At 45.6% G+C, this 13,018-nt stretch overlaps 1 protein-coding gene across 1 annotated transcript in view; it reads left to right on the forward strand.

Annotated features, from left to right (window-relative positions):
• The window catches only part of LOC139751548 (somatostatin receptor type 5-like), a 140,331-nt gene that overhangs the window by 101,000 nt on the left and 26,313 nt on the right, over positions 1–13,018 (forward strand). The window lies entirely within an intron of this gene.

Below are 13,018 nucleotides of genomic sequence, written 5' to 3' on the forward strand. Positions count from 1 at the left end.
ATTACCGAGTTCTCCTCCATGGTAGAGCTGACCTGCCTAGGCGTGCAAGCAGCCAGCTCCCAGAGGCAGAACCCGAAGTGATAACTGAACTACAGAAGAGGAAGGAAGAAACGAGGTAATGGAGTAGGGAACGAAGAGCAAGTTTGGAGATCATGTTGGAGAGAATCGATATCATCTGTTGTTGTTGTACATTCAAACTCTGTCTAGTGGGTTCGAGGAGGATATAAGCCTACCCACATATGAGACCAGTAATATAATGTGTACCAGAACGAGTCGGTCTTTTGTGTTATTGAAGTACCTACGTAGGCAAAACTCTTGACCCCCTCAAGGATATGCTTGGCTATTCGTTTGATGTGGGTATCGAATATATTACGATGCCACCAAATTGGTTCGTTCTGCTGAGTGGTGGGGCTACACATCCAGCAGTGGAGATGAGAACGTTGTGAGGAGTTTCTGAAAGATAGATAAGTAGAGACGATTTTCACAAGTGCGAGGCGTGAGTAGCTGACGTCGTCTGATCACAGGAATATCCTATACACATCCAGTGCTACAGACGTTGTACCGAGACGATACGTTGATCGAGCAACAAGGGATGGAGACTTAGCTTGAAAGAAGTGGAAGGAAGCAGAGAGGAATCGTGAACGTGTCAGTAAATTGAGTTCTTTTTTAAGAAAGATAGCACGGATGAGGGTACGAGGCGAGACAGAACCCTGAGCAACAAAATTTTCTAATGGGGTAAGGAGGAGGAGGAGGAGATGGTCTAACAAATATGGAAATGGATCCGGCAGAGAAAAGGTTTGAGAAGGAGTAATGAGTGAGGAAGTATAGGCAGACCCCGATACCCAGATGATACGAAATGTTTACGAATACCCAACGAGATGCGACATAGTATCCTCCACAGTCTCTTGGGACGAGTGACCAGGCGTTAGTAACACAGAGGAGGATACTATAATTGAAGTAGAAGAGAATATCGAAGACTTGGGAGATAGTAGAAGTCTGAGCAATAGAACGATAACCTAAAGGATTAAGAAAATCACTCTTCTCTGGAATGAGTTAAATAAATGCATGTGTTTTCCAGTTAAAGGAAAATTTGTTTGGCTCTGTGCAGAGGCAGAAGAAACGAACGTGCGTAGCCACAAGCTCGGGGCACGGCGCATCCAAAACACGAGAAGTGAGAAACGTCTGATGATACGCCTTTCTTACATCCAGGGAGATAAGAGCTTTTATGACTGCACGAGTTTAGGATGATAAGAAGATAGGATTAGAAAGAGGCGAGTTAAGTGGGTAAGTGGTGTCAGTAGAGTCTTGCAAAGAAGTGAAATAAGATGGAAAAGAAGGGAAAGAAAAGTGGCTATATGAACAGAAAACATGGGTATAATAGTATCATCAGAAGAAAAATGAAAGGAAAATTGACAAAATTGTCGCTTGAGTTTTGGCCAAAAACAACCATCAGTCCGGAAGAATGTTTATCACACTCGTGTTTCATCATACGAATAAAATATTTGCATTGATCTTGGGCGGAGGTGAAATCTGAATGAGACTCGAACGAAGGAGAGTTTTTCCCAATACCCGGCACGTCATATGTCTCATACCAACATAGCCTTAGAACAAGAGTGCTCAAATCATGCACTGGATGAAGAGATAGTCTTCGAGGAAGAGGCAGCAGATGTATATTCCTACATAACCAAGTAATACACCCCACTGTAGCCTTGGCAAGACAGTAGCACCTGAGATAAAGCAACGGTCTGCTCATGTAATATACAGAATATCGTGTGTGGGTGAAAATAAGTGCAGCCCGGTAGCTTTGGTATGATGAAGCAGAGAATAAGACCAACATTCATGACACACGGGACGTTGAATAGCTCTTAAGTATTAATTCAGTATTCGTATGTTACGACGCTAGTGTCAGCCTTAGGGGATGTTTTCTACAGCCTGTCGACGCGGAGGGTGTGAGATGATGCTGGCCAACGCTTCAGCACTCGTGAGTCAGGGATTTGATACACTCCCTGGGCGGCTGCTGTTTTACAGCCTATTATCCAAGTTGTAAACTTTTGCTTCCACATGTATTCCACCGCTGTTGATTCTGGATGCCTCTCATTACACAGTGGCGTATGTTCAGGGAGTGGGCTATTGAAGGTTACATGTAGACTGGGGGCATCATCTCCAGTGTGTTTTACAATGATGGTGATAGGACGCTACCTTGTGGGAACCAAGTTATAGAAATAGGGATTTTGTGGTGATGTTGCTCTGTGTGTGTGTGTGTGTGTGTTGTGTGTGTGTGTGTGTGTGTGTGTGTGTGTGTGTGTGTGTGTGTAGTTATTGCGTCAGTTGTTTAAAAGGGAATATTACAGTAAAATCTCTTTAATGTGTCATTTATTCCTTGGCCTTTGATAATTGTTGTCTTATCTTCAGCAGTTGAGACTGACCCGTGTTATGGCTCTCCCCTATCGAAAGAGGGAGTTCTCTTCTGGGTTCCACCTTACTTGGAGTATATCAGTCCTGGTAGTTCTCAGAACGAAATAGGTTTGCAGTTCTCATAGGTCAATATATGGCAATCCTGTCTTGACTATACACTCCGAGGAGCGATGTTGCTCTCTGGTGATCAGCTATGAATGCCATCAAAGACCACACCACAAAGGATTCAAGGCTTTGTTTTCTCAGAAAATAGACTCGGATTAGGTTTGGAATGGTTTCCATTCTCGTGGGATCAGAGGAACAAAGAATGGGGAGATGCTCCCCATCTTGTTAGAGCGTTTGCTAGTACGTTTCTGTTTGGTGAAAAATATACTCACCTTCACACTTCCCAGTGATCACTGCTACATGCAGCATAGGCAGGGATGGCGGGGTGACGAGATGGGGCCCAGATCCAGTGTACTCGTTAAAAATAAAGAAGAAAATATCCGCAACTCTCTCTCTCTCTCTCTCTCTCTCTCTCTCTCTCTCTCTCTCTCTCTCTCTCTCTCTTCTCAGTAACCTGGCTTGTTCACGAACCAAAAAGTAATCAAGACTCTCCTCCGAGGGATCACCATGGCAACAAGGAGAACACACAGCAAGGATACGCCGTGGCTTCAGGTGTGGAGTTAGGTGGATGGAGGGTCATGTCCATTATGGAAGCCAGTGATGTACGGTGATGCCTGCTAGGGTGTTGCGACAGGTGTAGGAACCTAGCAGCGTCTTGCGACAGGTGTAGGAGCCAAGGAATTTGTAGTGTGACAAGTGTATGTGCCTGGGTGTATGTGGTGTGACAAGTGTAGGGGCCTGGGTGTTTGCAGTGTGACAAGTATAAGGGCCTGGGTGTGTGTAGTGTGACAGGTGTAGGGGCCTGGGTGTGTGTAGTTTGACAGATATAGAGGTCATAGTGTGGTGACAGGTGTCAGGGTCTATGGTGTGTGCGGTGTGACAGGTGTAGAGGTCCTGGTTGTGTGGTGTTACAGGTGTAGGGAGTCTAGGGTGTGTGCGGTGTGACAGGTGTAGAGGTCCTGGTTGTGTGGTGTTACAGGTGTAGGGAGTCTAGGGTGTGTGCGGTGTGACAGGTGTAGAGGTCCTGGTTGTTTGGTGTTACAGGTGTAGGGAGTCTAGGGTGTGTGCGGTGTGACAGGTGTAGAGGTCCTGGTTGTGTGGTGTTACAGGTGTAGGGAGTCTAGGGTGTGTGCGGTGTAACAGGTGTAAAGATCATGGTGTGAGAGCTATGTAGAGTTGACGGTACATTGTGACAGGTGTGGGCTGGTAGTGAGACAAAATTTAGGGTCTGACCAGGGTGTGGTGTTAGGGGGGCCTGGTGATGTGGTGTAAATGACAGATATACGTAGTGCCATGGTTGTCACTGTTGTGGAAACCTGATGGTGTAGTGTGGCAGGTGTGGGAACCAGGTAACATGTGCAGGTGTGGCATATGTAAGGACTTTGCATTACCGTGTAATATGTATGGGGCTTGTTCATTTGCTTAGAGGGTGTGTGGGCAGCTATTTGGTTTGACGGTTACAAATGTGTGAAGATAACCAATGTTGCTTCAAGGAAAGTGTGGAGAGTCTGCCGATGTTAACGTGGCGTGACGGATATAGGAGGCCTGCCTGATTGCACAGTCGAACATTCTTGGTAATGTAATCGAGCGGCGGGATGGGCATGGACCCTTCTTAGCGTGGTTGTGTGGAAGAACTTGTTGATCAGCGAGTCCAGTGTGTGGTTCGCGTAGTCAGCGAGTTGTGTTGACCTGTTCGTTTTGGTGAGACGAGTGGGTTGAGCTGTCGCTGTTGGTGGGACGGTCGCAACGAGACGAGTGGGTTGAGCTGTCGCTGTTGGTGGGACGGTCGCAACGAGACGAGTGGGTTGAGCTGTCGCTGTTGGTGGGACGGTCGCAACGAGACGAGTGGGTTGAGCTGTCGCTGTGGTGGGACGGTCGCAACGAGACGAGTGGGTTGAGCTGTCGCTGTTGGTGGGACGGTCGCAACGAGACGAGTGGGTTGAGCTGTCGCTGTGGTGGGACGGTCGCAACGGGTCTCATCGTGTGGTGAGGCGGGCGTGAGGGCTGTTCGTGTGTGGAAGTCCGATAAGTATGGGACCCCTTGGTCAAGGTATGGGGGACTCACGTTCTGGCCAGCTTGGTATGGGTGGCTCATAGTGTCGTTAGTCGGGTGCCAGAGTCTGATAGTGTGGTGTGACTGATGGAGGAACTGAAGGGCCTGGCGTGATGGGTGTGGGAGCCCAGTGGTGTGGCACATGTGTGAGGGGAAGAAACCTGTACAGAAACCTTACTGTCATATTCCTGTCCATTCCTTAACTTTACTGTGGCTACTACACCCGCATCCTGACCCCACACACCCCTTGATGTCAAAATGATCATGATCCACAAACATAATTTTACTCCTATTTCTGTATTCAGAATGGAAAATGCTCTTTACACTGGTAGTTGAGTTAGATGTGGCTTCCCGTACAGCATGGTACAGTATATGGTGTGGCTGGTCCAGCGGGCGTGAGGGTGTCGGTGTATCACGGTGTGGAGAGCGTACAGGAGGTGGTCAGCGTGACCCAAGTGGCAGTTAAGGTTTCACAACGAACATGCCAGACCTTGTGGCATTAACTCTCACCTTCACAATGGTTTACCATTATATTTCTTAACAGTATTACAACTTTGTATTTGAAGCAAGTTACATATGATAACGTATCCTGGAGTAGGGAAGACAGTGAATGACTATCAGACAACAGTTAAATGAATTAATGGAATCCAAACGAATCAGAAATGTTCAATTATCAACAAAAAATCTGACAGGAAATAAATATTTTTTTTATGTTTTGATGATGATCTTTCCTTTTTTTTAAGAGTATAGGACTAAAACGATCAAAAAATTTAGCTGAAAGTATTGAAGAAATAGATCAGTATGTAGATGTAAGGTTGAGGGGGTTGCCAGTGATGTCATAGCTGAGATTACTGCCAAATATGCAGTAAATAACATTGTGGGAAGAAAAGGATTTAAATACAATGTTACCAGTGATGCAATGGCCAAAAGTGTTGCCATATGAGAGCTACGTTCCATCCTCGATGATGCTGGCAAAAGTTGTGACGATACTGACCAAAGTCGTTACGATACTAACACAAGTCGTGACGATACTAACACAAGTCGTGACGATACTAACACAAGCCGTGACGATACAGACCAAAGTCGTTACGATGCTAACACAAGTCGTGACGATACTGACCAAAGTCGTTACGATACTAACACAAGTCGTGACGATACTAACACAAGCCGTGACGATACTGACCAAAGTCGTTACAATACTAACACAAGTCGTGACGATACAGACCAAAGTCGTTACGATGCTAACACAAGTCGTGACGATACTGACCAAAGCCGTGACAATACTGACCAAAGTCGTGATGATCCTCATACAGAAAATATTCGTCACACTTACTTAGCGAGGAGGCGCCTCCTTGTACCCTCATTAGCGACCCTGCTGTGTACTCGAGCCTTCCTACCCTTCGTGCATATCACCTCCCGCGTCCTCCCCTCCCGCTTCCTCCACGGTCCGTACTCTGGTGCCATTATAACAGTTATCATCCCTCACTTGTGTGGACCCAGCTGACGCTCCACGTTGCTCCTCTCGTCAAACCTGAATATATATATATTTTTTATGCACATCTTCCCGTCTCTCAATCTTTATGCCCCATGTCCTCGTATATGGTAAGCCTTCCTTTTATATATATATATCTCCTTTTTTTCTTCCTCTTTCGGTATTTTTATGTCTGTAATGGCATATCTCACCGACTTGTCCCCCACCGACCTCAGTGGCTTGGATAAATGGCGTTGAGTGAAATCCATCGAGGTGATGTGTGACTGTCATGTCGTCGTTGTGAATCAGACGAAAAGTTAAGACTTCTACGATAGAGACGGGAGGAGGAGGAGGAGGACACGTAATGCTGCCATACTGCGGTTAGCGAACAGCGCTGCCAGGTGGGTAATTGCCCACGAGATAATTACTTCTGGCATTTTCTCGTTTAGTTAATTGGGAGATATTCTCCCGGTCGTGCTGAACGTACGTATGTCACCCCGTAATACCACCTGAACATGCCGACCTTAACATTACTGCTGTGTTGCTGTGTGAGCTAGGCTTGGTATGTTTGTGGTAAACCTGAAACCAGTTGCTGCAATATCTGCTGCACTGGATGCTGCTGTACGTTTATTAAAATAGTAACAAAACAGTGCTGTTATCACTGGTACTCTGTTACCGTTACAACGAATTTAGTTGTCTATTGTTCCTGTAAGGCCAGACCTGATACACCAGTTACCCTCCCTATTCGTTTGATAGCTTGTAAAAGTCTGAGTTCCACTGAGTTTCACTGACACTGAGTTCCAACCCAGTGTCGCCCGCACTCAGTCGCCCACATCCTTCCCTCCTTACCGCCCGCCACCCACCTCCACCCACCCACCTACCACTTTCAGTCTTCTTTGCCACCTACCACCACTGTGAACCTGTGTCATCCACCACCATCACCTACCTCTTGCCACTTCCCACAGTAACCTTATGTGCGCCACCTGCTTGCCAGTATCAGCCCTTCTTGCCACCTGCCACCATCACTTACCTCTGACACCTACCTGTAGCACCTGTGTACACTAACGCCACCTGTCACCACCACCCACTTATCCCAGCAACCACCACCACTACCCACGTATGCCACTAACACCACTCATGGATGCCACGACCACCACCGCTCACGTATGCCACTACTACCACCACCACCACTCACTGATGCCACTATCACCACCACCCACGTATGCCACTACCACCACCACCACCACTCACGGATGCCACTATCATCACCACCCACGTATGCCACTACCACCATCCTCGACGACCACTTCTGCGACCGCCACCCACGTATATCACCCAGCTGTATGCTATGTGCCACCACCACTCAACTGTACCCACTACAGCCACTAGCCAGCCATCCCACCTGCCACCACAACCAGCTGAAATCGAGCCCTATGTACAGATCCTTAAAAATATTATTGTACCATTTTTCTTTGATGTGTGTTGCCATGGACGATGTTTTTCTCTTCTTCATCAAGAGGAATATTGCTCTAGCATCAAAAGGTGATGTAGATTAAGTGGGAGCAAAAACCATACCTTGAGAATTAACATCTTGAATGTAAAATGTCAAAATACAAGAGTGTTTTACTTAGTTTAGCTTATCTACATGGCTTAAACAGAGAAAAAAATACCAGTCGGTATCTTTCAAACGTTTTTAGTGGCAAAAATGGCCAATTATTTCAGTACTTTTTAGAGTCGATGGTTGGGTTTTTCATGCAGTTTTTTTTTTTTTTCTAACCAGTAGTAGTTGCTAGGGAGAGAACCTCCTCACTGTTCTAGCCTTATCTTACCCAATTAGACGGGATTGTGAGATCGTTTGCATGTAAGAAGGCCTCCATACTGGGGTCTGAATGAGGTAATGGGAGATCATGGAATGGAAGGCATGAGAGAGAGTTGGGAGAAGTAACTGCTCCTTGGGGGAACTCCATTGTTGAGTTTGTATTTAGAGTTGAAAACTTTGTTAAGGATTCTGGCACGGCGGAAGGGTATGAAGATGGCAAGCCAAGTTTTGCCATTGTTAAGGAGGCTGGGGTCAAGTACCTTATAAGCTGGGATGTGTCGGGGGACGATCTCAGATGCTTTGTTGATGTCTTCTGTCGTCAGTAGTGTGCTGGACGGTGGTTGTGTTTGGTTAGATCCAACTGAGGTATATTGCATAAGATCTGTGTGTAATGTGGCGTTGAGGTGATTAGGTTTAAAAACGTTGTGTGTGCGTGACAGTTGGGTACTTTGCTTGCTTCTTTTATGGATCAGTTTTTTTTTCTGAAAACGGAAGTGATATAGGACGGCAGGAGAAGGAGGAGGAGTGGGTGGCTTGGAGGGTTTTAGAAGTGCCCCAAACACAAGTACATTCCTGACAAGAACCATGTTAACTAAAAATCATTTCTCGAAATAGTGCAGTATTACATACATATTTTGATTCCATTATAAACGCTATTCAGGCATTTTGGATGACCTCTTCATAGTGCGTTGATATGCGGATTAATATTAGTTGGGTTGGCCACTGCTTTCTGTGTGTGCCTAAGCCTCTGTTGCTGTTTCTTGTTGTTTAGTCGTATCCCATTTAGTAGTTGTCGCAGGGAACAGATTCCATAAGAGTTCGTTGATGAGTAGCGGTAGATAGCGAGAGCTCCCCAGTCGTTCATCTTGAGAGCTCCCGCTTGTGTTGGGTTTGAGTCCTGGATGATGAAAGCGTCTCCATCAGACGTGGAGCCCCAGTGTGCACCATGTTTAGTCTGCCGTGCTTCATAAGTGCTCGCTTATGGCGAATGCTTCAGTAATGGGTCGCATTGAGCTTGGTGGAGCATCTCAGAAACTCTTATTACATCAAGAGTACACTCCCGTTTTCTTGCCGTGCTGGTTCATACAGGAGGCTCTTGTATAATGCTTTTTTTAAAGTGTCGAACGAACATGAGCTTATCATACATAAGTCGACCTTTAGTATAGAGACTTAGTGAAGGATTGAACAGCTCTTCTCTCCAAGCTTTAAATCTGTTTTCCATTATCGTAGCTTTAGAGGACCTGTGATGTTCCTGCTACCACGTATGTCTTGTCCCTGATATAAATTCTCGGGCCATCGTAGACCTATAGATCCACAGTGGTGTGGCGTGACCGTGACGCATTCACGGGCCGCCTAGGGTCGAGCGTATAGGCTGGAATCCTGGTTGTGGTAGTCGGTCCACAGTCAAACCAGGTGTTCCTCCACCCCTAGGGGTTGGTCGATCGAATAGGTACTTGGCTCTGGCTAGGATATATATATATATATATATATATATATATATATATATATATATATATATATATATATATATGTATTAGCGTTAATAGGATGGCCTTGATTAGGGCCTCAGCTGCCCGTGCCGTCTCAGCTAACATAAAAATATAGAATATTTCGCGTGTTCGGCAAACCGCATGTGTAGCACCTTGACCGTACCCGTGTCGACACGAGTGATGAGTGATTTGCTCGTTCAGGGAGAGATTGTTACCAGCAGCAGTTAGGAGGAAGACGATCGTTCACAAACGGGCTGTCTCGGAATAACTGATCACTCGCAGCTACAGTGCCTGAACCCCTCCTTCTGTCGGTGTTGACCAAGCGTTGCTGTTGAGTCATCTTGGTTGGCTTCATGTGGAGTAGGTAGCGTCTCCAGTTGTGTTGTTCGCAGTCAGGAGACACCAGATGCACACACGTTAGTGACGGTGGTGTCTACTGCGTTAAGTGAGTGAGTTCTGGGAAGTTTGGGGAATTTCTGACAATTTTAATTCGTTCTCTTGGTTGGGCATTAGACTGTGTCGATGTATTTCTTCTACTACTTTTTCGAAGACTTCGCAAACCTCAGAGATAGGAAGGGAAGGCGAAGAGGAGTTCTTATTTGATTTCGATTGCTTTTCGCTCTCGTAATCTACATGCGTTTCCATCCAAATAGTCGTCTTAAATTCTATCTGTAATAAAAATGAAAAATAAATTTGTAAGCGGCTCTGCCAGCTCAGCGATACGGTTACATGATAAGGTACGAGGCTTCGTGATACCAGTGATAATTACTTTTCCACTTGTTCTCTGTAAAGTCACTGCCTGTGAGATGGATACACCGTCTGGCCTGGGAACTTGTCTCATCTTGCCATGATATATCTAGCCATGGTACTGAATGCCCTGAGGAGGCCATCTCATTAACACTATATATATATATATATATATATATATATATATATATATATATATATATATACATATATATGTATGTATGTATGTATATATCCTAGCCTTTTCATCTACGAGCCCCTCGGGGAGGATGAATAACTGAGTTAACTGTGGACCGGCTGCCGCGACCTGGATTCGAACCTGTGAGATCTCGACTCTCCTTCGCGGCCCGTGATTGAGTTACGGACAGCGACACTTAACCGCTACATCACCATCTCCTTCCTCCTCTGGACCTCCCCATCTCCCTCGAATGTCAGACTCTCACTTCTTTGTCGGCCATTAACTCGTACTGACCAGGTGGGAGTATGGCTGTGCTGTGCTGTGCGGACCCCGCGGCGTTTATTTCTCGCCGTGCACGACCCGACATAAGGATGCAAAGTAGAGTTTGGTCTTCAGGACCTGCAGACGTCTGTGGTGTGGCTCAGGGATGAGGCGGTCAAGACTCTCAGGTTATCTCCGAGGGCAGTGCATTATTCCAGCCTGTGTCACGCGAAGGTGTTCACGCACATCAGAGCCACCGTGGCCTGCCTGCAGTTGGTGGTATGAGATCTTGCACGCTGAAGCCTGCATGATGTTACACCTCGAAACGTGAGTGCAAAATGATACGAGGCGGATCTCTCTCTCTCTCTCTCTCTCCTCTCTCTCTCTCTCTCTCTCTCTCTCTCTCTCTCTCTCTCTCTCTCTCTCTCTCTCTCTCTCTCTCTATCATCATCATCATCATCATCATCCCCTGACGTTGACGTCCACCGAGGAATGGGTGGTAAACGTGGAGCAGTTTTGAATGATCCCATTACCCCCAGCCTTTACCAACGGGAATTTAACAGTAAAGCAAAGAAAAAGATATTCAGGCGAAAAGGAAGACAATTCTCATATTCTTCATTATACTCGAAAGCGAAATGTTTCAAAAACTAGATTTAGATGTTGCACTTGTATTTGGCATTTAGACGCACAATAGAAACTTGCTGTTATTTTAAGACATTTTGCGATGGGGGGAAATTTTTCACAGCGTGTGTCATTAGATTTCGTTCTTGCAAATACTTGGATCCTTTTAGTTGATTTATCTCTCACGAAAGTGCGTCTCCCTCCAATGAAACACCCAACCTAAGTGTCCACAAGGTATCTGACATTCACACCACTGTGTAACTAACCACCAACCCACAAGCAGGAATATAAAAAAGACTTACCCTTGCCTCACACTTCAGTTGCCTCGACACTGAGACTCCCTCCGCGCTCAACAACAGAACACACATGCACACCGAAGTAACCCGAGAGACACTAAACAACCGACCTCCCAATTTATTCTTAAATTGCAGCCCACTGGATATGTACCATAAGCCACACTCCCTAGACAAACTCGAGTCACACACTCGCGCTTAACGCTGTCGACGTCATCCATCACTGCAACACTACAGTCAACTTTTCAAGATATTCCAAGACCCTCCCAGTGCCCTTGATGTAACTCCTGTAAACACCAAACACTTACTACTCAGTCGCCCTGCAATCTCTGCGCGCGCGCACACACACACACACACACACACAACAGTTTACATGACCTGTAGTCCCAACCGATAGACGTGGCCAGCTTCCTTAGTGCTGCATAAGCTTCAAGACGATAGAAAGGAAGGGTGCGAATGTGGCTTGTCATTATTTGAAAGTTGCTGTCAAGTATCTTTTGTGAGAGATATGTTAGGGGACGGTGTTGAATTCTTTGTTGATATATTTTGTCATTACGGTAATGCCGTATGACATTTGTGCAAACTGAATCTAATGCCGTATTGTGTAGGTGAAAGAAGGAGATATCGGTTGACTATCATGGATATATTTCTTACGGGAAGTTTGGATGTTGATGAAGGCTATGATAAGAGGGCGACAAAAGCAAAGGGAAATGGATGGTTTGGAGGATTTTAGGATGCTTACTACGCTGGCAAGTATCCAGGAGTTAAGGATTTTGTTGTCACCTGAAGTGATTGATACGTGTAAGTATTTAGGTCGCAACTGGGCTGAAGTGTTTTATGTGGAAGTTTGATATGATGTCTGGGCCAGTTGTAGGGGGAGTCATTTGTGTTGCACTGGAGTTTTGAACTTCACAGTGAGTGAATGGTCATGAGAAGTATATGTGTGTGTGTGTGTGTGTGCGTATTATTGTCATTAGTATTATTGGTATTATTATTATTATTATTATTATTATTATTATTATTATTATTATTGTTATTATATGTTTTTTTTTCATACATATTTGCCATTTCCCGCTTTAGCGAGGTAGCATCAAGAACAGAGAACCGAGCCTTTGAAGGAAAATCCTCACTTAGCCCCCTTCTCTGTTCCTCTTTTTGGAAAGTATAAAGTGGAGGGGAGGATTTCCAGCCCTCCGCTCCCTCCCCTTTTAGTCGCCTTCTGCGACACACAGGGAATACGTGGAAAGTATTCTTTCTCACCTGTACCCAGGGATCAGGTGTTTCCTTTGAAGAATGTATGTGAGAAATACTTAGAAGAGCAGATGGATTTGTATGTAGCATTTATGGATCTGGAGAAGGCATACGATAGAGTTGATAGAGATGCTCTGTGGAAGGTATCAAGAGTTTCTGGTGTGGGAGGTAAGTTGCTAGAAGCAGTGAAAAGTTTTTATCGAGGATGTAAGGCATGTGTACGAGTAAGAAGAGAGGAAAGTGACTGATTCCCAGTGAATGTCGGTTTGCGGCAGGGGTGTGTGATGTCTCCATGGCTGTTTAATTTGTTTATG

Source organism: Panulirus ornatus, chromosome 1, assembly GCF_036320965.1.
Source record: "Panulirus ornatus isolate Po-2019 chromosome 1, ASM3632096v1, whole genome shotgun sequence".
Classification (NCBI taxonomy): Eukaryota; Metazoa; Arthropoda; class Malacostraca; order Decapoda; family Palinuridae; genus Panulirus; species Panulirus ornatus.